Source organism: Ranitomeya imitator, chromosome 5 (genome assembly GCF_032444005.1).
Source record: "Ranitomeya imitator isolate aRanImi1 chromosome 5, aRanImi1.pri, whole genome shotgun sequence".
NCBI classification, from domain to species: Eukaryota; Metazoa; Chordata; class Amphibia; order Anura; family Dendrobatidae; genus Ranitomeya; species Ranitomeya imitator.
Genome location: NC_091286.1, coordinates 671,233,355 through 671,261,202, shown reverse-complemented (window position 1 = coordinate 671,261,202; position 27,848 = coordinate 671,233,355). Strand labels below are relative to the sequence as shown.

The window sequence follows — 27,848 nt, the reverse complement described above, 5'->3', positions numbered from 1 at the left end:
ATTTATGGCCATCGTTAACCGCACCGGCCAACATGAAATGAGGTCATGAGACGGCCTGCACTAACAGGGTATTGCCAAGGGATAACACAAGAGCGCAGTTTCCTGTACTGCAAATAACAACGGTAAGGAATCTGCGCACAGCACCTAGGTGTAAATTTGTACACCTGTGCTGCGTCTCCTTAAAAAGACTAGTAGTCACGCCTCCACTACTGTTTGACAGTATAATGGGCTAAATAGTGTACGTGTTTAATTCAGCGTGTGCAAGGAGCAAAATTAAATAGAGCAACCTTTGACTTGTGCATCATTAATGCTGTTCAAGGTGTGGCTCTTGTACCTTGCAACACCTGAGGGGGGGGTTAAAGGTAACCTTTGAAATTGGTTCAACTAGGCTTCGGCCTACACTCTGCTCCTCTACTCCTCCTGCTGACCCTGGGCTCAAACACCGCTAGTTTTTGCCCGGAAATGCTAGCTGCACAGAGAAAAACACCAGCCAATGTGTTAGTGGGGTTCAGCACCGCCAGCTGTTCCCCTGCTGTGTAGTCGGCAACGTGTCCAGCACAAGCCACGCTGGCACAACAGAACAAAAGCTGCCACCAGTGCAGGCTTCGGCCTACACTTTGCTCCTCTCCTCCTCCTGCTGACCCTGGGCTCAAACAACGCCAGTTTCTGCCCGGACATGCTAGCTGCACAGAGAAAAACACCAGCCAATGTGTTAGTGGGGTTCAGCACCGCCAGCTGTTCCCCTGCTGTGCAGCTTGCAACGTGACCTGCAAACGCCACGCAGGCACATGAACTGAAATTGAAGGGAGCCTGGCCCCCACCCCCAGGTGTTTCTATGTATAACAGCCACCTTGTACAGCAGTACTGCTGCATTTGTACAAGGTGGCTGATGTTTTCTCCTTGCCCACGTGGAACTCAACACGTACAAAATGTGTCTCTTTGAGACCATTCCACTGTCCCTGAGGTGTGACTTTCCTTTCTAATGATACGCAGCACCCCCCTTGGTAGCGCTTCCCGTCTTCTGACATCATTGGTTGGCTACTTGCGCCTGTTCGTCCGCCCTGCCTGAATAAAATGCTCCTCGTTGTCTTAATTATTTTGACTGCGAGGGTGTGATTGATGGGCACGAGCAGTGCATATCTTCGCCTGTCTTAACTCATCTCCTTCCGCCTTCTTCAGACTGTGCAGCCTCATGGCCGCGGCATGCGAGAAGGGATCAGCAGAGGCCGCCCAGTCTGAAGCAGGTGTAAGGACGTGTGTGAGCGGCCAAAATATTTACTGCTCAAGGCCACGAATCCCAGCACCGCAGTGTGGCTTTATGAAAAGACACTGTGGGTCTGGGATTTATGGCCATCGTTAACCGCACCGGCCAACATGAAATGAGGTCATAAGATGGGCAGCGCTAACAGGGCATTGCCAAGGGATAACACAAGAGCGCAGACTCCTGTACAGCAAATAACAACGCTCAGGAAGCTGCGCCAAGCACCAAGGCGTTATTTTGGACACCTGTGCTGCGTCTCATCAAAAAACCAAGTCACGCATCCACTACAGTTTGACTGTAGAATGGGGTAAATTGTGTATGTCTTTCATTCAGCGTGTGCAAGTAGACAAATTAATAGAGCAACCTTTCACTTGTGCAGCATTAATACTGCACAAGGTGTGTCTCTTGTACTTTGTAACACCTGAGGGGGGGGTTAAAGGTTTCCTTTGAAATTGGTTCAACTAGGCTTCGGCCTACACTCTGCTCCTCTCCTCCTCCTCCTGCTTCAACACGGGCTCTAACATCGCTAGTTTTTGCCCGCAAGTGCTAGCTGCACAGATAAAAACACACGCCATTGTGTTAGTGGGGTTCAGCAACGCCAGCTGTTCCCCCAGTGTGTAGCCGGCAAAGTGTCCTGCAAACGCAACGCAGACACAAAGCTGCCTCCAGTGCAGGCTTCGGCCTACACTCATCTCCCCCTGCTTACCCTTTGCTCCAACACCGCTAGTTGGGGATCTAGGAAGACAATCTTTAATAGGCAAGGCAACGCATCCGGGTTCCAGCACCGCCAGCTGGTTCTCGGCAGTGTTCTTGTCACAGGTACTCCCTCGTGCCAAGCCTGGTTTCAGCACCGTCAGCTGTTTCCGGGTTGTGTCAACTTCACTGAGACGCCTATGCTTGCCCCGTCGTGGGGCGGTCGAGTTAGCCAACTCCAGGGTGCCTCCAGTTTAGGAGCTTCCTATGTGGGCTGCGTGAACTGGTAGTCAAGGCTGGTTCTGTAGTGCCAGTAGGCCCAGCTCCCCCTGTAGGACTGTTGGGGTTCGGTAACTGCGGCTGCCTCGCGGCCTAGCTGTTCTCTCCTCTCCTGTGGGCCTTGGGGTCCACCACCTGGTTCCAGCACCGTCAGCTGGTTCCGGGCCGAGCCTTTGGCTTAGGTGCCTCCTCCTGGGTATCCGAGTTCCGCCAACGCCAGGCGGTCCTTGGTAGTGCTTTTAAGCGCGGGCACCTACAGCTTAGTAACCGGGTTCCAGCACCGTCAGCTGGTCCTCGGTCGTGCCATTGGCTCTTGCACACTGGGGCAACGCATCCGGGTTCCAGCACCGCCAGCTGGTTCTCGGCAGTGTTCTTGTCACAGGTACTCCCTCGTGCCAAGCCTGGTTTCAGCACCGTCAGCTGTTTCCGGGTTGTGTCAACTTCACTGAGACGCCTATGCTTGCCCCGTCGTGGGGCGGTCGAGTTAGCCAACTCCAGGGTGCCTCCAGTTTAGGAGCTTCCTATGTGGGCTGCGTGAACTGGTAGTCAAGGCTGGTTCTGTAGTGCCAGTAGGCCCAGCTCCCCCTGTAGGACTGTTGGGGTTCGGTAACTGCGGCTGCCTCGCGGCCTAGCTGTTCTCTCCTCTCCTGTGGGCCTTGGGGTCCACCACCTGGTTCCAGCACCGTCAGCTGGTTCCGGGCCGAGCCTTTGGCTTAGGTGCCTCCTCCTGGGTATCCGAGTTCCGCCAACGCCAGGCGGTCCTTGGTAGTGCTTTTAAGCGCGGGCACCTACAGCTTAGTAACCGGGTTCCAGCACCGTCAGCTGGTCCTCGGTCGTGCCATTGGCTCTTGCACACTGGGGCAACGCATCCGGGTTCCAGCACCGCCAGCTGGTTCTCGGCAGTGTTCTTGTCACAGGTACTCCCTCGTGCCAAGCCTGGTTTCAGCACCGTCAGCTGTTTCCGGGTTGTGTCAACTTCACTGAGACGCCTATGCTTGCCCCGTCGTGGGGCGGTCGAGTTAGCCAACTCCAGGGTGCCTCCAGTTTAGGAGCTTCCTATGTGGGCTGCGTGAACTGGTAGTCAAGGCTGGTTCTGTAGTGCCAGTAGGCCCAGCTCCCCCTGTAGGACTGTTGGGGTTCGGTAACTGCGGCTGCCTCGCGGCCTAGCTGTTCTCTCCTCTCCTGTGGGCCTTGGGGTCCACCACCTGGTTCCAGCACCGTCAGCTGGTTCCGGGCCGAGCCTTTGGCTTAGGTGCCTCCTCCTGGGTATCCGAGTTCCGCCAACGCCAGGCGGTCCTTGGTAGTGCTTTTAAGCGCGGGCACCTACAGCTTAGTAACCGGGTTCCAGCACCGTCAGCTGGTCCTCGGTCGTGCCATTGGCTCTTGCACACTGGGGCAACGCATCCGGGTTCCAGCACCGCCAGCTGGTTCTCGGCAGTGTTCTTGTCACAGGTACTCCCTCGTGCCAAGCCTGGTTTCAGCACCGTCAGCTGTTTCCGGGTTGTGTCAACTTCACTGAGACGCCTATGCTTGCCCCGTCGTGGGGCGGTCGAGTTAGCCAACTCCAGGGTGCCTCCAGTTTAGGAGCTTCCTATGTGGGCTGCGTGAACTGGTAGTCAAGGCTGGTTCTGTAGTGCCAGTAGGCCCAGCTCCCCCTGTAGGACTGTTGGGGTTCGGTAACTGCGGCTGCCTCGCGGCCTAGCTGTTCTCTCCTCTCCTGTGGGCCTTGGGGTCCACCACCTGGTTCCAGCACCGTCAGCTGGTTCCGGGCCGAGCCTTTGGCTTAGGTGCCTCCTCCTGGGTATCCGAGTTCCGCCAACGCCAGGCGGTCCTTGGTAGTGCTTTTAAGCGCGGGCACCTACAGCTTAGCAACCGGGTTCCAGCACCGTCAGCTGGTCCTCGGTCGTGCCATTGGCTCTTGCACACTGGGGCAACGCATCCGGGTTCCAGCACCGCCAGCTGGTTCTCGGCAGTGTTCTTGTCACAGGTACTCCCTCGTGCCAAGCCTGGTTTCAGCACCGTCAGCTGTTTCCGGGTTGTGTCAACTTCACTGAGACGCCTATGCTTGCCCCGTCGTGGGGCGGTCGAGTTAGCCAACTCCAGGGTGCCTCCAGTTTAGGAGCTTCCTATGTGGGCTGCGTGAACTGGTAGTCAAGGCTGGTTCTGTAGTGCCAGTAGGCCCAGCTCCCCCTGTAGGACTGTTGGGGTTCGGTAACTGCGGCTGCCTCGCGGCCTAGCTGTTCTCTCCTCTCCTGTGGGCCTTGGGGTCCACCACCTGGTTCCAGCACCGTCAGCTGGTTCCGGGCCGAGCCTTTGGCTTAGGTGCCTCCTCCTGGGTATCCGAGTTCCGCCAACGCCAGGCGGTCCTTGGTAGTGCTTTTAAGCGCGGGCACCTACAGCTTAGCAACCGGGTTCCAGCACCGTCAGCTGGTCCTCGGTCGTGCCATTGGCTCTTGCACACTGGGGCAACGCATCCGGGTTCCAGCACCGCCAGCTGGTTCTCGGCAGTGTTCTTGTCACAGGTACTCCCTCGTGCCAAGCCTGGTTTCAGCACCGTCAGCTGTTTCCGGGTTGTGTCAACTTCACTGAGACGCCTATGCTTGCCCCGTCGTGGGGCGGTCGAGTTAGCCAACTCCAGGGTGCCTCCAGTTTAGGAGCTTCCTATGTGGGCTGCGTGAACTGGTAGTCAAGGCTGGCTCTGTAGTGCCAGTAGGCCCAGCTCCCCCTGTAGGACTGTTGGGGTTCGGTAACTGCGGCTGCCTCGCGGCCTAGCTGTTCTCTCCTCTCCTGTGGGCCTTGGGGTCCACCACCTGGTTCCAGCACCGTCAGCTGGTTCCGGGCCGAGCCTTTGGCTTAGGTGCCTCCTCCTGGGTATCCGAGTTCTGCCAACGCCAGGCGGTCCTTGGTAGTGCTTTTAAGCGCGGGCACCTACAGCTTAGTAACCGGGTTCCAGCACCGTCAGCTGGTCCTCGGTCGTGCCATTGGCTCTTGCACACTGGGGCAACGCATCCGGGTTCCAGCACCGCCAGCTGGTTCTCGGCAGTGTTCTTGTCACAGGTACTCCCTCGTGCCAAGCCTGGTTTCAGCACCGTCAGCTGTTTCCGGGTTGTGTCAACTTCACTGAGACGCCTATGCTTGCCCCGTCGTGGGGCGGTCGAGTTAGCCAACTCCAGGGTGCCTCCAGTTTAGGAGCTTCCTATGTGGGCTGCGTGAACTGGTAGTCAAGGCTGGTTCTGTAGTGCCAGTAGGCCCAGCTCCCCCTGTAGGACTGTTGGGGTTCGGTAACTGCGGCTGCCTCGCGGCCTAGCTGTTCTCTCCTCTCCTGTGGGCCTTGGGGTCCACCACCTGGTTCCAGCACCGTCAGCTGGTTCTCGGCAGTGTCTTTTGCTCTTGTACCTTCTGCTCCCCATCCTGGTTCCAGTACCGTCAGCTGGTTCCGGGCAGAGCCTTTGGCTTAGGTGCCTCCTTCTGGGTATCCAAGTTCCACCAATGTCAGGTGGTCCTTGGTAGTGCTTTCAGGCACGGGTACCTCCTGCTTAGTAACCGGGTTCCAGTAACGTCAGCTGGTCCTTGGTAGTTCCATTGGCTCTTGGACATTCGGCTACCCATCCGGGTTCCAGTACCGTCAGCTGGTTCTCGGCAGTGTCTTTTGCTCTTGTACCTTCTGCTCCCCATCCTGGTTCCAGTAACGTCATCTGGTTCCGGGCAGAGCCTTTGGCTTAGGTGCCTCCTTCTGGGTATCCGAGTTCCGCCAACGTCAGGCGGTCCTTGGTAGTGCTTTTTAGCACGGGTACCTCCTGCTTAGTAACCGGGTTCCAGTAACGTCAGCTGGTCCTCGGTAGTTCCATAGGCTCTTGAACCTTCGGGTAGCCATCCGAGTTCCAGTTCCATCAGCTGGTTCTTGGCATTTTCTCAGCCTTCTTGTACCTTCTGCTACATTTCCAAGTTGAAGACCCTAACGTCGACAACCCGGAAGACCACCCCGATGACGACGACCCGGAAGACCACCCCGATGACGACGACGACGACGACGGCGGAGACGACGACGGCTGAGACGACGACGGCGGAGATGACGACACTGGAGACGAAGACCCTGGAGACGACAACATGGAAGACCGAGAAGCAGAAGAACAAGAGGCTGCAGAACAAAGAGCAGAAGAACATTAAGCATAAGACTTAATATCAGAGCAAAAGATATTATCTAAATTATATGCAGAAGAAGACTAAGCAGTGTATGGGGGTGAGTCCGTTCCTCCTCGTGGTGCCCCTGGATAAAGCCTGATGCTGCAGGCCAAACTGAACGCGGACAAATGTAACTTTTGTGACTGGCAGAACGGAAGGTGTAATCTTCCAACTTTTATAGATAACAACTACGGGAATGCCTGTCACAAATGAGAATATGATGAAGAAGTAGAATAGGAAGAATAATAACAGTGGAATAAAAAGAATATGTAGAATAGGAAGAATAATAATAGTTGAAGAAAATGAATATGAAGAATGTAATAAAAAAAAAAAATAGGTAGAAGATGAAGAAGAAGATGAATAAGGTGAAGAAGTTGATGTCAAGGATGCTGATGATGATGAAGATGAAAGTGTGGGAAAAGAAAAAAAAAAAAGAAAAAAAAGAAGGGGAAGGGCGTGGAATAGTGAAACATCAATATCTGACAAAATAAAAAAAATTTACATACTCAATATCTTTTTCAATCCGAACGTCTTTAAAAAAAAAAAAAAAACATGCTATTCTATTTGATTGGACTAATCCTCATTGCCTTTAATGTCTCCGCCACCTCCCCCATACATCCTACATTATTCTTAGTTGTTTTCCTTCAGGTAGAATGAACCTACAAGGAAAGAAAGGGTTTATTTTAATTCCGATATTTTGGTCCCATTGACTTGCATTGGGATCGGGTATCGGTATCGGCGATATCCGATATTTTTTGAATATCGGCCGATCCAAACCGATACCGATACTTTCCGATATCGGAAGGTATCGCTCAACACTAGTCATCACACACAGTTGTGTGAGCACGGCCAAAAGTCCTTTTTCTGACCACAATATTTTTTTTTTTAACAGTGGCCAAAGTCAAAACACGTTGGCGGTCGATGAAGGACCGCTTCAACAATGACCTGCTTCGAGAGAGCCGTGTTCCCAGTGGTTCAGGAGCAAGGATCCAAACATACAAATACCATCGTGTTCTGGCATTTTTAAGACCGGTCCTTGCCCAGAGAACGTAAGTATTTATCATGTGCATTAGGTTGTATTGTATTGCCATAATCTGTAATTTTATATTCCACAGGATTTTGCGTCTGGTTAATTTTTGGTATTAATTTTCTTTTTCCTTTTTTCACAGCACATACAGCACTACTGTTGGCCCAGGTTCTGGAGCGGTCCTTCATCCAACAGCCACAGACCCGTCTCAGTCATCCAGCAGCGCAGCAGCAAGTGGGCTTTCCACACTAACTGGAGACCAGGGAGCTGGTCCATCAGGTCTTCCCCTTCCCTCTTCCACTGCCCCTTTTTTTTGGGCTCCTCCCAGCAGCGGCAGAGGGCTTCAGACAGGTCACTCATGCCCGAGTTTTTGCACTTGAGCTCGGTTTTACACGAAGCAATCAAGGCTTTGGGTGACCGAATGGATGTTTCACATAGCCTCTTGAATGCAAGTATCCAGGAGGTCACCAAAAGTCTTGACCAAGTGAAAGCCGACCTCCAGAGGCCAGCACATCATTTTTTTAACCAAATTGAGCAGGGCATGTCGGAACACCTTACTCCTGATCTCCAGCTGAGTGTCATTCAGACCTGCAAGGTCGGTATTTCCAGCAGACAGTGTCGGCATATCCACCTGTGTCTTCACTGTCACGATTGACCTCAATGCTGACCTTTGCTGCATACCACTACACGGCCACCTCAATTCCTTCCACAGCCGGACACCACTACAGCACTACCACCATGTTGAGTGCAGTTGGACATCCCACCGCCACCACCATGACAACTGCTGCTCCTGCTTGGACCTCCTCCACTGACACCACGATGCAGCAGGACCCTGGCATGGCCTTCCATAGCGCCACCTCCACGATGCAGCAGGACCCTGGCATGGCCTTCCATACTGCCACCTCCACGATGCAGCAGGACCCTGGCATGGCATTCCGTACCGCCACCTCCATGATGCAGCAGGACCCTGGCATGGCCTTCCGTACTGCCACCTCCATGATGCAGCAGGACCCTGGCATGGCCTTCCGCTCTACAAGCGCTATGGACTCTGGCATGGCTGCATGCTCTACAAGCACTATGGACTCTGGCATGGCTGCACGCTTTACAAGCACTATGGACTCTGGCATGGCTGCACGCTCTACGAGCACTATTGACTCTGGCATGGCTGCACGCTCTACAAGCACTATGGACTCTGGCATGGCTGCACGCTCTACAAGCACTATGGACATTTGCTTGGCTGCACGCTCTGCAAGCACTATGGACTCTTACACAGTGCAGCCAGACCTTGACAGGTCACCCACCACCACGCCACGCCATATGAGCCCACAAAGACCTCCCAGAACCCGGCAAACCAAAAAAAAAACAAAAAACTGAGGACTCTTAGCATTCCTCCCCCTTCACCTCCCAATGTGTCTGTAATGTTATCACATGTAAATCCCAATATGTAGTTTATATAATTACCTGTCCGTGCCAATTCTTCTATATCGGCAAAACTATACGCCCAATGTTCCATAGATTCAGGGAACACTATAATTCAATGTCCTCAGGAAAAGGCTGTCCTCGCTTTATTAAGCATATGAAAGAAACGCATAATGCGGATCCAAATGTCCTGCGATTCGCAGGCTTAGAATTAGTTGATAACCCACCTAATGGTGGTGATCGCAAAAAACTTCTTCTGCAACGCGAGGCCAGATGGATTATTGAAACCAACGCACAGGGACCAATCGGTTTAAATGATAAATTGGATATGACTATTTTCCTATAAGAATGTATTATTTCATAAGGGCTTGTTGTTCCATAAGGATTTATTTTGTATTACTCTGCAATAAGTAATGTCTAACCGAAGTTGTAAAAAGTGCATATTGATGTTTTGTGGTGTTTTGTAAAGTAATTATTTTAATCACTCACCTGATCACATCGAGTCGTCCAGCCTCCTATATAGGAAATGACGTTACTAACTCCCACACATGGACCCGTAGAAGCGCACACGCGCGAAACGGCCGTCGTCCCCCTTCCTCCTTCCCGCACCCTGCTCACTACCAGCCGCCTCCTCAACTCTTGTTTGTCCATGTATATACTGGAATAAAGGACTTCACTTGACAGCAGCATCGGGGTGAGTGCCACTTTCATTTCTCTTTGTTTGGATCAAGACGATATTTCTTATAGTTGAGCACCACCCACTAGCTGCGATCTTGGAATACATGCCACAGTGATCCTATACTGAACCACATGCTTTAAGAGATTGAGAAAAACCTTACGATTGCCTAGTTGCCTTCCTATCTTTACTTTTTGCATGTCTGTAATGTTAGGTTTGTCTCACCCTTCCAGTGTGTCTCAAGCCTCTCGTGTGTCAAGCCCCATCCCCGAACTACCAGACCCCACTAGTTTCATTGCCCCTTCTCCTGTCACCTCTGCGTCATCCACGGTTAGCCAGGCTTCAGCTCTTCACACCCCCCGTTTACATCTCTCTACCCCAAGCCAACGCAGTTAAAAAAATCTTTTTGGTTGTTAAAAAATAAATACAATTTGATTTGCCACAATTATGTTTGGTTTATTGTGTCTATCGTCGCCGGCAACACACACCGTGAGCAAAATAAAAAACTTTGCCACACACTTTATTTTTGGGCCACATCATATCTCCAGTAGTTATAAAAAAAGACTGCAGCTTTGCGTGTCTTTAATATAAAGATATGGGGTTGGCCCAAAAATAATAGATTATCTCCATAATGTCTTTTTTCTGCTTAGTCTGTGACTAGTGTGGCAGTCTGAAGAGAAAATGGTGGAAATACAGTGCAGAACTCTACTGAACAGGTCAGGTGTCAAAAAACTCATTAGTTAGGACACCTGACCTGGTGAGTAGAGAACTGCCTTGTATAACCACCATTTTCTCTTCTGTGTACATAATCTATTACACACAAATTGAAGGGACAATGGTGGTCACACACGGCATATCTATGCTCACCTGCACAGGTGTCAGAAATAGTGAATTCATGAGGCTGTTATATGTGCATCATGAATTCATTATTTCTGACACCTGACTTGATAAGTATAGATCTCTTTATTGTGACAGTCATTGTCTCTTCAGTCTGTGTCCAATGGATACTGCAGAACAGAATCAGGACGCAATGACGTCACCAAGCTTACCACTAAAGCAACATGGCTGCCGTCACACTAGCAGTATGTGGTCAGTGTTTTATATCAGTATTTGTAAGCCAAAACAAGGAGTGGAACAATTAGAAGTAAATTATGATATTAACATAATAACTAGCACCTCTGCCTTTATCACCCACTCCAGGTTTTGGAAAAACTGATATTAACTACAGACCAAATCCTGCTAGTTTTAGGGCAGCCTTGGTTTGTAGAGGAAAAACATAGGAGACACGGTCAACACAACCAAAACTAAAGTTTATTAATGAGAAATATTATTATCATTTCAGAAAATTACTGGTACAGATCTAATTACAACAGGACATTTACACAACATTGTCCTGTCATGACACACGTCCAATATCCGAATAAAAAAAGGCAGCAAATTGGTCCCGCATGTGACCAACTGCTGAAGTTGACCGCAGTGGGTGATGCTGGAAATCGGGCAGTGGGTGTGCAACTGGTTCATCCAGTTCAATGTTGGGTTGCTCCTTAGCCATTATATAATTGTGCAGAACCACACAGGCTTTGACCACCTCGTCGACTGTTTCCACTTTCAGATTTATGGCTGATGCAAGAATGCGCCATTTAGCGACCAGAATGCCAAAGGAACACTCTACTGTTCTTCGGGCCCTGGTCAGTCTGTAGTTAAAGATCCTTCTAGTGTGGTTCAAGTCCCTGGAATAGGGCTTCAGAAGCTTTTCACACATCTGAAAGGCCTCATCCCCAACCATAACAAATGGCATCGGTGGACCTTGAGTGTTGGGGAGAGGTTGTGGCGGGGGAAAATTGAAATTTTTGCCATACACACGGCAGCCCATATCCGAGTTCATAAAAGTCTGGGAATCATTGCCACGGCCAAAAGCTTTAATGTCCACGGCGATGAAGCGACAGTTCGCATCAGCTATTTCCATGAGCACAACAGAAAAATATTTTTTATAGTTGAAATACTCCGATCCTGTTCTGGCAGGTTTGATAATGTGGATGTGCTTTCCATCCACCGCTCCTAAACAGTTGAGGAAATCACACACACTCCAGAATTTTTCCGCAATTTCAAGCCACATGTCCAAGGTGGGTAGGGGTATAAACTCATCCCGAAGTACATTCCACAAAGCCCGGCAGGTGTCCGCAAGTATTCCGGACAGGGTGGATATTCCAAGCCGGTATTGGAAGTGGAGGGATGATAAACTCTTTCCGGTTGCCAGAAATCTGTAAGAAAAACAAACCCCCCAAAAATTACAATCTATTCTATTTATGGTGTGGTTACGCTAAAGACAGAAAAGAAAATACCCAAAACATACATGTCAGAAAACATAAAATTTGGACTGTCATTGGTTTTGATTTTGAACGTACCTTAATGTAACCAGCAGACGTTCCTCCGGTGGAATCGCTCTACGGAGCTGGGTGTCCTGTCTCCGTATGGCTCCTTGGACACGAGCAAGCAAATCCCGGAAAGAGTCTTGCGACATCCTTGTGTATTCATGGAATTTCTCCGGGTTGGCATTCAGCTCGCCATACAGCGTGTGATAGGCTCCACGGCTCTCATGTAGTTCGATAATCGGGTGTCTCCAAAAAAGCCTACGTTGTCTCCTTCTCCATCTTTTTGCGATTTTTGTCTTGCTCCCAAGCAAAAGCACAGGCAAGAAACAGGTTGATGCTTAAATCCACGTTGAAATAAAAGCTCTCCATGCGAAGATCCATCATGACACAGGATACAGGAGCAAAATCTGAAGATTACAGCTGTTCAGGGGTCTATATAAAGAAATCCCATAATACACACCCTCTGTAGTCCCATTGGCGGTGTCTTGTTATCTAGATTTTTCTCTTGTGACATTTCTCATCATACACACAAAAAACGCAAACGCAGGAAAAAACGCATATAAACGCATACAAACGCTGTGTTTTTTTAACCGCATGCGTTATCGCATGTGTCTAAAAAACTCCGCATTTGTATGCGTTTATATGCATTTTTTTCACCACTTGCGGATGCGTATTAAACGCTGCGGATTTAAACGCAAATGTGAAACTAGCCTAAAACAACTTTTCTATCCCAGACATAGTGTTCAGGGATTTCACTGTAAAAATACTGATGGGTGGAAGCATCAACTCTGTTTAGCTCAAAATAAGCCTACAGAGCAGAGGCTTTTGAGCTTGAAATAACCATATCTACATTACCATCTTTGAAAAACACTTGCTGCATATTTTCAAGGTGAACAGCAAGCCTTTTAATGGTATGTGAAGCATTTCTGATTCTACACATGCCCTCATGGGCGCTTCTATACCGAGAATCTAGGTACATGGCTGGTTCATTCCAGTTTAATGTATCAAACTTGATATTGGCACATTCATGTCCTTTGTATACATATTTGAAAAGATATTTAACACTTTTTATTGAAGTACATATCTCAACATTGATATGGCAATTGTACTTGAGTAATAAATAGGGGTTGTATCGAACTACCCATCTATTGTCAATTTCTCGCGTTCCTCGCCTGGTTTTCCCAGTATTGTGTCGACGGTACTGTGGATAACCATCAGCTTTGGAGTTTGTCTCTGTGTTAAATTCCTTTGGGAATTTTTTTGCACATTGACCATCTGTCATGCATATAGCACCAGGTTGATCTTCGCCATATGGGCCATGAATCATGTGCTTCATCACTGCCTCATGCAGTTTTGGATTTTCTGTCTCATTTGAGATTTCAGCAGAGCCCAATTTGTCAATTATTTCTGTGTCCCTTGGTTTATCTTCCTCTCCGAGGATTAACAGCATGTGTGTGTGTGGTAGTCCACGCTTTTGAAATTCTATTACATGCACATAGGTAACTATAAGGCCAAAAATGTGTTTTTTTTTCAAAATCAAGGCTTGGAGTTTGATTTTAAATACTCGTGCGACCAAATCTGGTCTGAACCATGCCATGGTTCTAAGTTTTCAGTAATTTCTTTCCACTTTGGGTTACAGCTTACAGGTCATCGTAACAAAAGATCTGGCTTTCTGAATTTTCGGAGAATTGTCATGGCGTGTTGGTAATTTTGCTTCATAGCTCTTGGGCTTCCAATGAAAGTGGACGGTAAAATTACTGGTGTCCCAGCTTTTAGCCCCTGGTGTAATGCAGCATTATGGATGTGATCCATAATGCCGGCATAACTGTCGACGCGTAATGCCTTTTGATTTTATTTTATATATTAAATCCTGTTGCATTCAATTTTGACTTAACTGTCAACGATAAATTTTTGGCGTCAATTTCCCAGCATTTAAAAGTGGATTGAACTCGTCACGAATGGCCAGCCTGTATGCATAATACTGAAACAGGGTGATTTTTTTCATGTCGATCTTGATCCACTGGTATGGATAGTAGATGAATGTCACCAATTCGTTGATGTTGAACACTTAGAGCAATTGGAGTTGTCAAATGTGTTGTCCATCCACTGTCCCCATATGGGAATAGAAGTGGATATGTCATTGCATCACACTATCTGCGAAGAAAGCTGATTTGAACAGTTTGGTTTTCACTTTTGAGGTGAACTCTGATGTCCCTATTAAATGGGGGTTCACCCATTGCATTTTGATAAATTTTAGCTACTTCATTGCACCTTGGTGCATTGTACAGTCATGGCCAAAAGTTTTGAGAATGACACCAAAATGATATTTTCACATGATCTGCTGCCATCTGGTTTTTATTAGTGTTTGTCTGATGTTTATATCACATACAGAAATATAATTGCAATCATATTATGAGTAATAATAGGTTATATTGACAGTTAGAATGAGTTAATGCAGCAAGTCAATATTTGCAGTGTTGACCCTTCTTCTTCAAGACCTCTGTAATTCTCCCTGACATGCTCTCAATCAACTACTGGACCAAATCCTGACTGATAGCAGTCCATTCTTGCATAATCAGTGCTTGCATTTTGTCAGAATTTGTTGGTTTTTGTTTGTCCACCCGTCTCTTGATGATTGACCACAAGTTCTCAATGGGATTAGGATCTGGGGAGTTTCCAGGCCATGGACCCAAAATCTCTATGTTTTGTTCCATGAGCCATTTAGTTATCATCACCTTTGCTTTATGGCAAGGTGCTCCATCATGCTGGAAAAGGCATTGTTGGGCACCAAACTGCTCTTGGACAGTTGGGAGAAGTTGCTCTTGGAGGACATTCTGGTACCATTCTTTATTAATGGCTGTGTTTTCAGGCAAGACTGTGAGTGAGCCGATTCCCTTGGCTGAGAAGCAACCCCACACATGAATGGTTTCAGGATGCTTTACAGTTGGCATGAGACAAGACTGGTGGTAGCACTCACCTCTTCTTCTCCGAATAAGCGGTTTTCCAGATGTTCCAAACAATCGAAAAAGGGTATTCATCAGAGAAAATGACTTTGCCCCAGTCCTCAGCAGTCCACTCCCTGTACCTTTTGCAGAATATCAGTCGGTCCCTGATGTTTTTTTCTGGAGAGAAGTGGCTTCTTTGCTGCCCTCCTTGAAACCAGGCCTTGCTCAAAGAGTCTCCGCCTCACAGTGCGTGCAGAAGCACTCACACCAGCCTGCTGCCATTCCTGAGCAAGCTCGGCACTGCTGGTAGTCCGATCCCGCAGCTGAAACAGTTTTAAGATACGGTCCTGGCGCTTTCTGGTCTTTCTTGGGTGCCCTGGAGCCTTTTTGACAACAATGGAAGCTCTCTCCTTGAAGTTCTTGATGATGCGATAGATTGTTCACTGAGGTGCAATCTTTGGAGCTGCGATACTCTTCCCTGTTAGGCCATTTTTGTGCAGTGCAATGAAGGCTGCACGTGTTTCTTTAGAGATAACCATGGTTAACTGAAGAGAAACAATGATACCAAGCACCAGCCTCCTTTTAAAGTGTCCAGTGATGTCATTCTTATTTAATCATGACTGATTGATCGCCAACCCTGCCCTCATCAACACCCACACCTGTGTTAATGGATCAATCACTAAAACGATGTTAGCTGCTCCTTTTAAGGCAGGACTGCAATGATGTTGAAATGTGTTTTGGGGGTTAAAGTTCATTTTCTGGGCAAATATTGACTTTGCAAGTACAGTAATTGCTGTTAAGCTGATCACTCTGACATTCAGGAGTATATGCAAATCGCCATTAGAAAAAATGAAGCAGTAGACTTTGGAAAAATTAATATTTGTCTCATTCTCAAAATTTTTGTCCATGACTGTAGCTCCTCTGGTCATCATTGTAGTCATTTATAATTGACATTGTTATTTCAAGTGGATCACGATTTTCTAATTCAGCAATCCTCTCTTCCTCTATTTCAAATTCCCTCATCATTGTGAAGGCTCTTGCGAGTGGGTTAATTGCTTTCATTTTCTCTCCAAGAGATGATAGCAGTAACATAGTAACATAGTAACATAGTTAGTAAGGCCGAAAAAAGACATTTGTCCATCCAGTTCAGCCTATATTCCATCATAATAAATCCTCAGATCTACGTCCTTCTACAGAACCTAATAATTGTATGATACAATATTGTTCTGCTCCAGGAAGACATCCAGGCCTCTCTTGAACCCCTCGACTGAGTTCGCCATCACCACCTCCTCAGGCAAGCAATTCCAGATTCTCACTGCCCTAACAGTAAAGAATCCTCTTCTATGTTGGTGGAAAAACCTTCTCTCCTCCAGACGCAAAGAATGCCCCCTTGTGCCCGTCACCTTCCTTGGTATAAACAGATCCTCAGCGAGATATTTGTATTGTCCCCTTATATACTTATACATGGTTATTAGATCGCCCCTCAGTCGTCTTTTTTCTAGACTAAATAATCCTAATTTCGCTAATCTATCTGGGTATTGTAGTTCTCCCATCCCCTTTATTAATTTTGTTGCCCTCCTTTGTACTCTCTCTAGTTCCATTATATCCTTCATGAGCACCGGTGCCCAAAACTGGACACAGTACTCCATTGCTGGGAGACACTTTTTATTTGCTTGACTTCTTGTACTTAATGCTTCTTCTCTGTCCAAGATATAAATCTGGGCAAACTTGGGAGTACTACCCACAGCGGGATGCAATGGGGCAGTTCTATGGCAAATTTGTCTATGATTTCGAAAAAACAGTATGGATCATGCCCAGGAGGTAGCGCTACTTCTACAAAGTGTCCCAGGATCAGATTTTCAGCACAACAACCCTAGAACACATGTTGCTTGTGCTAGTGTGACCAGTCTGTCTGACGTAAAGGTTCTACCATAGTCTTTAGCACCTCTCCAGACTCATCTCCCATCAAACACCTCTGGAACGTCATTGGTCAGAAATTACAATGGGAATTGCTAGCAGCGGATCTTCTAGATTTACATGTGTAAGCACTCGCTACAGAACATTCAACGAACAATCACTATAAAGCTCACTGGTAGCAGTCAAGGTGGAAAAGTGTGTGTATTTCTGTGCATGACACTTATATCTGATACATAAATCGAGAGGTTTCAAAAAATGTTTATTTCCATTATTCCTTCATTTGCAGATCATTACTATGTCTATCGATCCTGCGATTTCCATAATTCCACAACCATTTTTCTTCTAGGTGTTGTAATTTCGATGTTGAGAAATGTATGAGTTGGCTTAGATATTAATGACATAGCCTTACGATTGGTCAGAACCCCCAATTTGCAGTTTCACTTCAGCTGAATGTAAAATGGTGTGCAAAATTTGAAAAGCAGAGTTCTGTGCACAAATGAATAGTCATGCTCAGGTAATGTAAGTCAGATTCTTAGCAGGCTGCCATGGATCTATAAACAGCTGATCAGTTGGGGTGCCAGGAGTTGGACTCCCAGTGATCGGTAATCAATATCCAAGTATCACAAAACCCCATGCAAAATGTTGTAATAGGATATTTGAAATTAAATAGCTTAAAAAAAAAGATGCTTAAGAGGAGACCTTATTTATATGTATAGTACATGTGTGGTCAGTACTAAGGATGGCACATGACTTATTGCTTCCAAATACCTTACAAAGAATTTTCATTATATGTGAAGGAAAGACTTCTGGTAACTAAAATGGAAAGGGTTCTTTATAGTGATGAGTAGTGTTGAGCATTCCGATACTGCAAGTATCGGGTATTGGCCGATATTCGCGGTATCGGAATTCCGATACTGAGTTCCGATACTTTCTCAATATCGGATACCGGAATCGGAAGTTCCCATAATTCAATGGGCCAGTTTATTTTAATTCAGCCAATGAGGAATCCTAAGAAGTGTGGGCACATCCTGTTCTGCATGTTAGGCATGTAACTACTGGCATGGCTGTCATTGGCTGCTGAAATGATGTCATGATGCACTATAAAAGTCGCCACCGCCATTTTGGGTTCACTCTGCTGTGAATTCAGTTAGGGACAGGACGCTTTGTTCTGACTGAGGGCCAGTTTGAGATAGTGATTTGCTTCATTGGGCTTTACCCAGGCTAATTTTGCAACCGCTGTGTGAGAACCTTGTTTTTGCCTTGCAGCGCTGTTGACGGCTGTCTGCAAGGTCTCTGTGTGTATGAGTGCAGCTCACTCTGTAGTCTGTTCTGCAGCCACAGCCGGTTGTAGACAGCTCAGTGTGCATCACAGCCTCATACTGTTCCATTGTCCCGTTTTTCAATTAGTGCTGCCTGCTGCACATTTTGTCCTGAATCTAATTTTTGCTATTAGTGGGTTTCCATCCGTATCCTTCTAGATTGTGGAAAAACACTACATAGGAGTACATAGAGAAGCTTTTTTAGGCCTTGCAGCACCGTTCACGGCTGTCTACAAGGTCTCTGTGTGAGTTCAGCTCACTATGTAGTCTGTTCTGCAGCCACAGCTGGTTGTAGACAGCTCAGTGTGCGTCACTGCCTCATAGTGTTCCATGGTCCCTTTTTTCAATTATTGCTGCCTGCTGTACATTTTGTCCTGAATCTGATTTATCCTATTAGTGGGTTTCCATCCGTGTCCTGATAGATTGTGGAAAAACACTATATAGGAGTACATAGAGGAGCTTTTTTAGGCCTGGCATTGCCGTTCACGGCTGTCTGCAAGGTCTCTGCGTGACTTCAGCTCACGCTGTAGTCTGTTGTGCGCAAAAAACAAAAAGTAATTAAAGTTTACCAAACACTCCACTTTACAGTTGTGTAGGCCACATTAGCTCATATTAAAGTCTAGTCCACACTTTATAAAATTAGTGCTTCTTATACCTGTTAGCAGCTGTTCAGGAATAAGCACACTAAGCCCTTAGTTATTTTCTGTCTATCTTTATCAGTCTAACAAGATGAAGAAGGCAGGGAGTAAGGCACGTAGTCGTAGGCGTGGAGTTTCTGCAGGGAGAGGACGTGGGGATTCTGTGCCTGCTGCGGGCACCGGTGACTCATCATCCCCCAGTTTTAGCAGGAAACAGTCCTTCATGCGCAGATTTGTAGGAGCTCGCCATACTCCGCTGCTGTGGTATGAACAAATTGAAGCCGTTATCGGATGGATGGCAGCTAACGCATTGACTTCAATTAGTGCCACATCATCTCAGGCACAGAGCACTGAAGAGCACCCACCTGCCAAATTGACCAGGCAGTCAGAGAGCCCAGTACAGGAGCCATCTCTACTTTTGTTCTCTGAATCTCTTTGCTTGGAAAGAGGGGGACAGCCAAGTAGCATTCTAGAATCTGAAGAGGTAGTATGCAGTGATGCGCAACAGCTTTGTCGCTTTGAATCTGAAGAGGCAAGTGGGCCAGTGCCTACGGTCACCACACCTCAGTACGCATATGGTGATGAAACTGAGGTGCCACTTTCTGGTGCATACTGTGCTGCCGAGACTACCCAGGAGAAGCAGTTGTTGGAAGAGGGTAGTGTGGATGATGAGGTCCTTGACACATCATGGCGTGAGGTACAGGAAGGTGGTGGGAGCAGCTCTGAGGAAGAGATTCCCCGAACTGCCCAAAGATGGAGATGGAGAGAAAAGGCTGTGTTGCCTGTAGCCTCCACTTCGGCACCCATTAGGAGCATGCCTCCTCCAAAACCCAAAACGGGCGCTCCCAAGGCTTGCAGTGCCTGCTCCTTTTTTGACACAGTTGCAGATGTCAAATGCAAGATGTGTCATCAGAAAGTCAAAAGAGGGAAAAGTGTCAGCAACCTCAATACCACAAATGTGTGGAAACAAGTGCGGACCAAGCACGTGGTGGAGTTACAAAAACACACTGAAGACCTAGGCCAACCAACAGCGGCACCTACCACCTCTTCAGCACGTGTTGTAGCCTCTTCCTCCAGCTCACACACAGCTTGTTTGGCTTCTTCATAGGATCGCCATGGAAGAACCTATGGCACTGCTGTACAGAGACCCAGTGTAATTCCACCCACAGCACCATGTTCCCTGTCATCCTCACACTCCCAGCCCAGTCTACAGCCATGGGTAGCACAGGCATGGGAGAAAAGGTGGCCATTCTCGGCAAACCACCCCCGAGCACAGGATCTGAATGCTGGCATTGCAAAACTACTGTCCCTTGAAATGCTGTCATTCAGGCTGGTGGAGACTGACACCTTTCATAACTTGATGGCATTGGTAGTCCCACAATACAACTTGCCCAGCCACTTTTATTTCAGCAAACAAGCCGTCCCTGAACTGCCAAAGCATGTGGAGGGAAACATGCATTACTAAATGCCCTCAGTAGCAAGGTCCACCTCACCACCGATGCGTGGACCAGTCACCATGGACAGGGACGATACCTTTCTATCACTGCCCATTGGGTAAATGTTTTGGAGCCGGGCACAGATCTTGCAAGTGACGCTGTACGTATTCTGCCAACTCCAAGGATTGCAGGAATCCAGTCTGTACACATTGACTCCTCCTCATACTCCAGTTCCTCTGAATCATCGCTGCAGGAGCCGTCACAATCTACCTCCACATGGACCCGTGAACGCTTACCTGTTACGACCGATATGAGCACAGCCATGGGCAAACGTCAACAGGCCGTACTGAAATTAATTTTGGGGGGAATCAAAGCCACACAGCGCAGGAGCTCTGGAATGCCATCAAGCAGGAGAGCGACTTGTGGTTTGTGCCAGCAGATCTCCAGCCAGGCATGATAGTGTGTGACAATGGCCGAAATCTGGTGGCAGCTCTGGGCCTAGGCAACCTCACTCACATCCCATGTCTGGCACATGTGCTCAACTTGGTCATTCAGAGTTTTTTGAGGGACTATCCAGATCTTGATGCACTGCTGCACAAGGTCCGCCAAGAGTGTGCTCACTTGTGGCGTTCCAGCATGGCAAGATCGCGCATTGCAGCTCTGCAGCGCCGATTCCACCTTCTGGAACATCGTATCATATGTCACCTACCCACTAGGTGGAATTCAACGTTACATATGTTGGAGCAGTTGTGTGAGCAGCGCCGTTCAGACTTCAAAACCACCGAGTGGGCCACTATGAAGGACATCTGCCAGGTTTTGCGTGCCTTCGATGATTCCACGCGGATGGCGAGTGCAGATGATGCACTAGTCAGCATGACTGTCCCCCTTATCTGCCTGCTTGATAAAACATTGCAAGCGCTAAGGAATGAGGTTGTGGAAGAGGTGGAGGATGAGAAGTCACAAATGCCATCTGCTTCTGGACAGTCTGCACAACGTGGTTCCTCACAAAAGCCTAGGCAGGGGACACTTTGTGAGGAGGATAATGAGGAGTCAATGGAGGAGGAAGACATCTGTCCAGAGGAGTGAGTTACACAATGCTCCAGTAGTCAGTATGTAGAGCGAGGGTAGGGTGATGCAGAGCAGACAGAGATCACACCTCAAGCAGGGGACATCGTATCTTGGCCAGTTGGCAGTCTACAGCACATGGTTGATTTCATGCTGCAGTGCTTGAGAAACGACCACCGCATCACACACATTCTCAACACGGCTGATAATTGGGTGTATACCCTCCTAGATCCACGCTACCGAGACAACTTACAAAGCCTCATAACACCGTTGAACCGGGAGCGTAAAATGTGGGAGTACCAAGACACACTTGTGCATTCCATCATCTTCTCCAGTCCAACTGAGAGCAGTGTTGCTAGTGCTTTACAAAGCAGCTCAGTGCGTTGAGGCAGTGGAGGAAGCTCAGCACAAAGAGAGAGCAGAAGCAATGCCCCAGCACAAGGTAAGACCAATATGGCCCAACTGTGGCAAACTTTTGTGTGCCCGCCACAAATTTCTACACAATCACAGACTGCTCCACTGAGCAGGAGGCAACGTTTCCGTCAGATGGTGACATACTACATGTCTTGCCCTCTCAGTGTATTCCCACAATCCCACACGGCTCCTCCCCCTTTAAGTTTTGGGTTTCTAAGCTGGATACATGGCCAGACCTTAGCCAGTAAGCATTGGAGGTGCTGGCTTGCCCTGTTGCTAGTGTATTATCGGAACACGTTTTTAGTGCCGCAGGTGGCGTACTAACAGACCGTCGCATGCGACTATCCTCCGATAAATTTAACTGGCTTATTTTTCTGAAAATGAACAAGGCGTGGATCTCTCAGCAATTTGCCACTCCTCTTCCAGATTTAATACTTGGTTGGCAACAGTATCCAGGTCTCCTGTTGTGTTCATGTTTCTACCACCTGAACTGTGATCCCTGGGCTTCAACACCACCAGTTGCAGCTCAGAAGTGCTGTCTGCACAGTCAACACATGACTCAGTGTTATTGAGTGTCAGTAACATCAGCTGATCCCCTGCTGTGTATCCGGCAATTTCTCCTGCTACGTCCATACTCACACTACTTCAGATATTAAACTAGCTCCAATTAAGCCTCGGCCTACACTATGCTTCTCCTGTAATCCCCAGGCTCCAACACCACCTGTTGCTGCTCGGAAGTGCTGTCTGCACAGTCAACAGTTGCTCCTCTGTTATTGGGGTTCAGTAGCGCCAGCTGCTCCCCTGCTGTGTGTGTGTGGCAATTTCTCCACTCAGTTTCTAGCATTGACCCTGGGCTCCAACACTGCCAGTTGCTGCTCAGAAGTGCCGTCTGCACAGGCAACACTTGCTGCTGTGTTATTGGGGTTCAGTAACGTCATCTGCTCCTCTGCTGTGTATCCGGCAATTTCTCCAGCTCTGTCCACACTCACACTACTTTAGATATTAAACTTGCTCCAATTAGGCCTCGGCCTACACTCTGTTTCTCCTGTAATCCCTGGGCTTCAACACCGCCAGTTGGAGAAAAACACTAGCTCCTGTGTTAGTGGGGTTCAGCAACGTGAGCTGCTCCCCTGCTGTGTGTGCGGCAATGTCTCCTGCTCCCTCCACATTCATATAACATCAGATATTAAACTTGCTCCAATTAGGCCTCGGCCTACACCCTGATTGACCCTGGGCTCCAACACCGCCAGTGGGTGCTCGAAAGTGCTGTCTGCGCAGATAAAAACACTAGCTCATGTGATAGTGGGGTTCAGCAACGTCTGCTGCTCCCCTGCTGTGTATTCGTCAATTGCTCCTGCTACTTCCACACTCACACTACTTCATATATTAAACTTGCTCCAAATAGGCCTCGGCCTACACCCTGATTGACCCTGGGCTCCATCACCACCAGTTGTTGCTCAGAAGTGCTGTCTGCACACAGAAAAACACAATCTCCTGTGTTAGTGGGGTTCAGCAACGTCAGCTGCTCCCCTGCTGTGTATCCGTCAATTTCTCCTGCTACCTCCACACTCACACTAATTCATATATTAAACTTGCTCCAATAAGGCCTCGGCCTACATCCTGATTGACCCTGGGATCCAACACCGCCAGTTGCTGCTCGGAAGTGCTGTCTGCACAGAGAAAAACACTAGCTCCTGTGTTAGTGGGTTTCAGCAATGTCAGCTGCTCCCCTGCTGTGTGTGCGGCAATGTCTCCTGCTCCCTCCACATTCACATAACATCAGATATTAAACTTGTTTCAATTAGGCCTCGGCTTACACCCTGATTGACCCTGGGCTCTTACACCGCCAGTTGCTGCTCGGAAGTGCTGTCTGCACAGTCGACACTTGCTGCCTTGTTATTGGGTTTCATTAACGTCAGCTTATCCCCAGCTGTGTATCCGGCCATTTCTCCTGCTACCTCCACACTCACACTACTACAGATTTGAAACTTGCTCCAATTAGGCCTCGGCCTACACTCTGTTTTTCCTGTAATCTAACATAGTTAGTAAGGCCGAAAAAAGACATTTGTCCATCCAGTTCAGCCTATATTCCATCATAATAAATACCCAGATCTACGTCCTTCTACAGAACCTAATAATTGTATGATACAATAGTAACATAGTTAGTAAGGCCGAAAAAAATCTCTGGGCTCCAACACCGCCAGTTGGTGTTCGGAAGTGCTGTCTGCACAGAGAAAAACACTTGCTCCTGTGTTAGTGGGGTTCAGCAATGTCAGCTTCTCCCCTGCTGTGTATCCGTCAATTGCTCCTGCTACCTCCACCCTCAAACTACTTCTTATATTAAACTTGCTCCAATAAGGCCTCGGTCTACACCCTGATTGATCCTGGGCTCCAACACCGCCAGTTGCTGCTCGGAAGTGCTGTCTGCACAGAGAAAAACACTAGCTCCTGTGTTAGTGGGGTTCAGCAACGTCTGCTGCTCCCCTGCTGTGTATCCGGCAATTGCTCCTGCTACCTTCACACTCACACTACTTCATATATCAAATTTGTTCCAATTAGGCCTCGCCCTACACTCTGTTTTTCCTCTAATCCCTGGGATCCAACACCGCCAGTTGGTGCTCGGAACTGATGTCTGCACAGTCAACAGTTGCTCCTCTGTTACTGGGGTTCAGTAATGCCAGCGGCTCCCCTGCTGTGTGTGCAGCAATTTCTTCACTCTGTTTCTACCATTGACCCTGGGCTCCAACACCAACTTTTGCTGCCCGGAAGTGCTGTCTGCAAAGTCAACAGTTGCTCCTCTGTTATTGGGGTTCAGTAATGCCAGCTGCTCCCCTGCTGTGTGTGCAGCAATTTCTCCTGCTCCCTCCACACTAAGACTACAACTGATATTAAACTAGCTCCATTTAGGCCTCGGCCTACACTATGCTTCTCCTGTAATCCTTGGGCTCCAACACTGCCAGTTGCTGCCCAGAAGTGATGTCTGCACAGTCAACAGTTGCTCCTCTGTAATTGGGGTTTAGTAACGCCAGCTGCTCCCCTGCTGTGTGTGCAGCAATTTCTCCTGCTCTCTCCACACTCACACTACTACAAAAATTAAAGGGAACCCTTCCCCCAGGCCTTTGTAACTAAAAGAGCCACCTAGTGCAGCACTAATGCTGCACAAGGAAAAGGTGGCTCTTTTACAGTAGTTATGCTCCTTGCACACGCTGAACTAAACGCTTAGAAAATGTGCCCCTCATACCGTGAAATTACCGGAGGTGGGACTTTCCTTCCTAATAAGATTGGGCACAGCTGTCATTCATATCCCCTTGGCACCGTGCGCCGCATCCTGAGCATTGTTTGAGTCTGTCCCGGAGCCTGCGCTGTCATGTTATCCCTTGGCCATGCGCAGTTAGCGCTGCCCGTCCTCTGACATCATTTGATGTCAGGCTGACTGCATCTGTGCGGCCGCGCTGCCCGAGATCCCGCCGCGCAGTGTCTTCTGATGTATTCACACTGCGGGGCTGGGATTCATGGGCATGCGCAGTGCATACCTTTGCCTCTCACTCATCTCCCTCCACCTACTTCAGACTATTAGCGTCAGCTGATCCCTAATTGCCGTGGCATGCGCTTAGGGATCAGCTGACGCCGCACAGTCTGAAGACGGCGGAAGGAGATGAGTGAGAGGTGAAGATATGGACTGCTCATGCCCATGAATCCCAGCCCCGCAGAGCGGGATCACGGGCAGTGCGGCCGCACAGGCGCAGTCAGCCTACCAAAAAATGATGTCAGAAGACGGGCAGCGCTAACTGCGCATGCCCAAGGGATAACATTACAGCGCATGCTCCAGCACAGATTCAAATAACACTGAGGAGGCGGCGCCCAGCGCCAAGGGGGTGTGAATAACAACTGTGCTGCGTCTCATTACGAAGGAAAGTCCCACCTCCGGGATGGTTTCACGGTATATGGGGACACATTTTATAAGTGTTTACTTCAGCATGTGCAAGGAGCATAAGTAAAAGAGCCACCTTTTCCTTGCGCAGCATTAGTGCTGCACAAGGTGGCTCTTTTAGTTACAAATGCCTGGGAGGGTTACAGGTTCCCTTTCAACTTGCTCCAATTAGGCCTCAGCCTACACTCTGTTTCTCATGTAATCCCTGGGCTCCAACATCGCCAGTTGCTGCTCGGAAGTGCTGTCTGCACAGTCAACACATGCTCCAGTGTTTTGGGGTTTAGTAACGTCAGCTGATCCCCAGCTGTGTGTGTGGCAATTTCTCCTGCTACCTCCACATTGACACCACTACAGATTTTAAACTTGCTCCAATTAGGCAACAGCCTACACTCTGTTTTTCATGTAATCCCTGGGCTCCAACATCGCCAGTTGCTGCTTAGAAGTGTCTTTGGCACGGGTATTCCCTCCTGCCTAGCCTGGTTCCAGCACGCCAGCTGTTTCCGGGTAGTGTCAAGGTCACTTTGCCTCCAATACGTTGACCTTTTGTGTTGCGGTCGGGTTAGCCGACTCTATGGTGCCTGCAGTTTAGGTGCTTCATATGTGGGCTGTGGGAACTGGCAATCAAGGCTGGGTCCGTAGTGCCAGTAGGACAAGCTCCCCCTGTAGGACTGTGGGTTTTTGGTAACTACGGCCGGCTCGCGGCTTAGCATTTTTTTTTTTCTTGTGGACCTTCTGCTGCCTATCTGAGTTCCAGCACCATTAGCTGTTCTTAGGAAGACAATCTTGAATAGGTCCCCCTGGCTCCTGTACCGTCAGCTGGTTCCAGGCAGAGCCGTTGGCTTAGGTGCCTCCTTCTGTGTATCCGAGTTCCATCAATGTCTGGTGATCCTTGGTAGTGCTTTCTGGCATGGGTACCTCCTGCTCAGTAACCGGGTTCCAGTACCGTCACCTGGTCCTCTGTAGTTCCATTAGCTCTTGTACCTTCGGCTACGCATCCGGGTTCCAGTACCGTCAGCTGGTTCTCGGCAGTTCCTCAGCCTTCTTGTACCTTCTGCTACATTTCCCAGTTCAAGACCCTAAAGACGACAACCCTGAAAACCACCCCGAAGATGGCGACAACCCCGGAGACGAAGACCCTGGAGATGAAGACCCCAGAGATGACCCTTCAGATGACGACCCTGAAGATCACCCCAAAGATAACGACGACCATGGAGAAGAAGACCCCGGAGACAACGAACCCTGGAGACGACGACCCTGAAGACCACGAAGCAGAAGAACATTAATGATAAGACTAAAAATCAGAGCAAAAGATATTATCTAAATTATAAGCAGAAGAAGACTAAGCAGTGTATGGGGGTGAGCCGTTCCGCCTCGTGGTGCCCCTGGAAAAAAACCTGCTGCTGCAGGCCAAACTGAACGCGGACAAATCCTGTTGTAAATCTTTTGTGACAGGCAGAACGGAAGGTGTAATCTTCAAACTTTTATAGATAACAACTACAGGAATGCCTGTCACAAATAAGAATATGATGAAGAAGAAGAATATGAAGAAGATGAAGAAGTAGAATATGAAGAAGAATGATAGTTGAATAAAAATAATATGAAGAATGTAAAAAAAAAAAGAATAATAGGAAGAAGATGAAAAAGAAGAAGATGAATAAGGTGAAGGAGAAGTTGATGAAAAAGATGCTGCTGCTGAGGATGATGAAGAAGAAAGTGTGGGAGAAGTACAAAACAAGGTGAAGAGCATGGAAGTAGTGAAACATAAATATCTGACAAAATATAAAAAATCTAAGCATAGTCAATATCTTTGTAACTCCGAGCATCTTAAAAAAAATTAATTCCTGCTATTCCATTTGATTGGGCTAAACCTCTATGCCTTTAATGTCTCCTCCACCTCCCCCAATACATCCTACATTATTCTCAGTTGTTTTCCTTCATGTAGAATTAACCTACAAGGAAAGAAAGGATTTATTTTAATTCCGATATTCTTGTCCCAGTGACTTGCATTGGTTTCGGGTATCGGCGATATCCGATATTGTTTGAATATCGGACGATCCAATCCGATACCGATATTTCGGAATATCGGAAGGTATCGCTCAACACTAGTGATGAGTGAGCATACTCAGTAATGCTCGGTACTCGCCCGAACATCTCTGTACTTGTGGTGCTTGGTGAACATCGAGCATTTCCAGGATTATTCATCGGGAGCTCGGGTCCCAGCCCTGAATATTTGGCGTTCTTTAGAGTGCCAATCAACATGAAGGGATTGTCTGC

The 27,848-nt window shown here is 48.1% G+C and overlaps 1 protein-coding gene across 1 annotated transcript in view; it reads right to left on the bottom strand.

Moving 5' to 3' along the window:
- LOC138638749 (cytochrome P450 2C25-like) overlaps positions 1-27,848 on the bottom strand; it is a 419,304-nt gene that overhangs the window by 204,687 nt on the left and 186,769 nt on the right. The window lies entirely within an intron of this gene.